This window comes from Cupressus sempervirens, chromosome 3 (assembly GCF_028749045.1).
Source record: "Cupressus sempervirens isolate cs-2001-9-10 chromosome 3, ASM2874904v1, whole genome shotgun sequence".
NCBI lineage: Eukaryota > Viridiplantae > Streptophyta > Pinopsida > Cupressales > Cupressaceae > Cupressus > Cupressus sempervirens.
In genome coordinates, this window is record NC_143120.1 from 336,678,539 (window position 1) to 336,681,853 (window position 3,315).

Below are 3,315 nucleotides of genomic sequence, written 5' to 3' on the forward strand. Positions count from 1 at the left end.
AGCAAACGAAAGACAAGGGGATATGGTGGACCCCATGACACAACACACTAACCAGTCAAAGCTAAGTGTGCTATGTTCAAGTAGTGTGGTATATACAAGGGCGAATCAACTTTGACTATTTAACACTTTGTGTTGGAATGAAGCCTAGCGTGTTATGTTTAAGCCGTGTGGTATATGAAAGGGCGGAAACGTGGACGACTTAAACATCACACACTAAGGTTCATTCCAACATTAAAAGTGTTAAATAGTCAAAATTGACTTTTTTTTTTCTAAGTTTAATTTTCTCTTTAGTGTGTGATGTTTAAGAATAGCTGGAAAATACTGAATGAATAGTTTCTCACAGCTGAATGGATAAGAGATGAGAACATAAAATTAAACTTTGGGTAGTGCAAAATAACAGTTTACAAGATGAGCATTTTGACATTCTGCCACGGTGCATTGAATATTTTGTAACACATCTTTTATTCATTAGAGTCACTAATAAGTTATGGAAAGAACCTTCGAGCACAGTTGGCTGAAGCCGAAACAAAAATGTTAAGTTGTCATTATTCATCTGTCCTCCTTGCAATTTAACAGTCATCTAGTTTCATCATCTGTCTAAGGTTAAGCGGGTTCATGGCGGAAGAAGAGCCCTCAGAAAACTCATCAACGATGATTCTGTTGGCCTTCTCAGAGGGGTGGTAACTGTCCCAAAACAAATATTCATCCCTGTTTTCACAAAGATTTGAAGCCACATTGCAGATGCCCACTCCATTGTAACTTCCTTTTCCGCAACATGCATTAGTCGTATCCACAAATCCTATGAAAAAACAAAACATTTTGAACAATACCCATTGCAAAATAAGCTAAGGAGACGTAAGGTAAAGAGCAATACGATAAACTAGCTTTACCGTATGCAGCAGGGTTAGTGAACAAGCCCATGTTCACTGAGTAGTTGTCGGAGAAGGTGAAAACGTGAGCAGAAGCCTTAGTATTGAGTTGATCTACAACAGATCTAAGCTGCGAGTTAAAAAGTGAAGCGGCATTCGGAAGTTCTGCAGGACATTCGCCATTGCGAGATCTGGAGGCCTTAACTCCTGGAGCACACCCCAATGGCCCTGTTGATGTTACCAGCACCCTTCTGCCTCCCAACTCATACAATTGCTGCACAAAAACCATACCACAGACATTTCATCAATTCTTTCTAAGATACTAAACAAATCAATCACAAACCCTCCTACCTCTTATCTAGAAAAAGACGGGCTGTCTAAATATCACACGCTAATGTTTGATTGTTAGACTAAGTTTAATTTTTTTCTTTGTTTAGAAGTAGCTAGCCTAAATAAACAAAAAGAAAAGAAGATATTTACCCTGAGAGTTTTCTCATATTCCAAGACTATTAACTGAATGTAATCCGATAATCTGTACTGAATGGATCTCAGGGAGATAGGAGTAAGGTAGTAGTTATTGACGTAGTCAGTTCCTCCCAGAGTAATCGACATTAGACCCTCTGCAACAAGTCTTTCAGTTTCATCAACTCCGGATCTGTGCTACCCTGCTTTTATATTGGACAAAATTCTGAAGTTGTTGTGGCATCCTTATGATATTTTCCTGCAAACAGAGTAATCTTGATTCATTAATCTCTGGTAGGAGTAAAAGAGATGATTTACTGGAATATAATTAAAAATTATTCATACGAATTGTACTCTAGTGTAGTTTAGGATCCCAGCGCCTGCAGATGCGAAATTAGTACCCCTCAGCAATGCATCTCCATCGAGCGAAGAACTCAAATATGGAAGCACAGATTCTGCCCCCAGCTTCTTGCCTGCCATTCATTCATACAGTAATTGTATACGTAATGCTAATCTTATAAGTAGTCAAATTATGATATATTATCAGTATTTAATTGTGTAGCGTGGCTATCCTCTTTACAAAATGTACTGTTGATCAAATTTTAAAAAATTGAAAAGAGATATTTTTTGAGTCAAACTCATTAATCTATATTGCATGAGTAGTGGTCCACAGAACTAATTTTTCATGAGAATGAATGAAACACTCAACATACATTGGATTTAGGTGATGTTCACATAGATGAAGCACTAGACTTTTCAGGAGGTCATCCATCCCAGTGCACGCTTAACCATGGAATTTCCTCCATGATCAAATCCACTCTGCTTGGGCGGCTAATCTCCAAACAAAATGCACCAAAGAAAAAAAAGTCAAATATGAATCTTTTTCAGATTCACAAAAATACAGAAAAATTTTTGAGAAAATTTTGCGAAAATTTTGCTGTGTTTTCGATTACAAAATATACATATCATGAAGATCAAATGTAGAAAACTTCAAAATTTTTTGTTGTGTTTTCGTTTTTTTGAAATTTAGTCAAGGGTGCAATTTGTAGGGAGGATAGCCGTGTCCCTCTGCTTACAACCCCATGAACAGAGTTTGTGAACCACTACTCATGAAATATAGATCAATGAATTTGATTGAAAAAAAAAAACATAGACAGTTGAATATCGTAGCAATCCTTATAGCTTTATCTAATGAACCTCATTCGATTATGATTACTGGTAAAATGAATGAATGAGCGTCATTCAATTATGACTACATAAATCAAATGATACTTAACAACTTTACAATATTATTCAATTTGATAATTATAACTTAATACGTACTAATGAAATCGGCTATATTGAGTACATTGGAAAATCGGCCGGTGGGTCTTCCAGTGGGATAATCAATTCCCTAAGGATACATGTTTGCTCTTGCAGTGGTGGCAATGTAATTGTTGTTTCCACTGTCCACCAGTGAATCTCCAAACACAAAATAAGCAGTCGCTGCTTTTACATCAGAAAAGCAATACGATGATAAGACTAACAATCCAAGAAGAAGTGACCCAACATGAACAGGGATTGCCATTGTCTTCTCACTTCTTACCGAGGAATTGATTTGCACAGATGGAAGATGTGTGCATGAAATGATAGTGTAGACTTTATAGTTCCCCACTGCCCCAAGTTGAATGGCTTACGCGTTTCTTTCATTAAAGTGCTCCAACATGATGACCAATGAGCACATGAGCTATAACTCATACCACTGACTGTTTCTTCATTTAATACCTCGAAATGAGAGCTGTTAGTATACATGAATTGGCACTGTGATGAATATCTACTTGGAATTCCGACTTAAACAGAAGCATCGTGTGGGGTGATTGTTAGAGTATTTATTTGAGCCACTTTAACCAATTCTTTTATTGATCACATTGGCTCCATAAATATCCATATTTATTTAGCTGTCTTGTTATCTGCCGTGATTGGTATGCACCCAACGCAGTCTCTG

At 37.0% G+C, this 3,315-nt stretch overlaps 1 pseudogene; it reads right to left on the reverse strand.

Annotated features, from left to right (window-relative positions):
* Positions 1–569: 569 nt before the first annotated feature.
* Positions 570–2,919, reverse strand: LOC149566358 (GDSL esterase/lipase LTL1-like; annotated as a pseudogene).
* Positions 2,920–3,315: the final 396 nt, after the last annotated feature.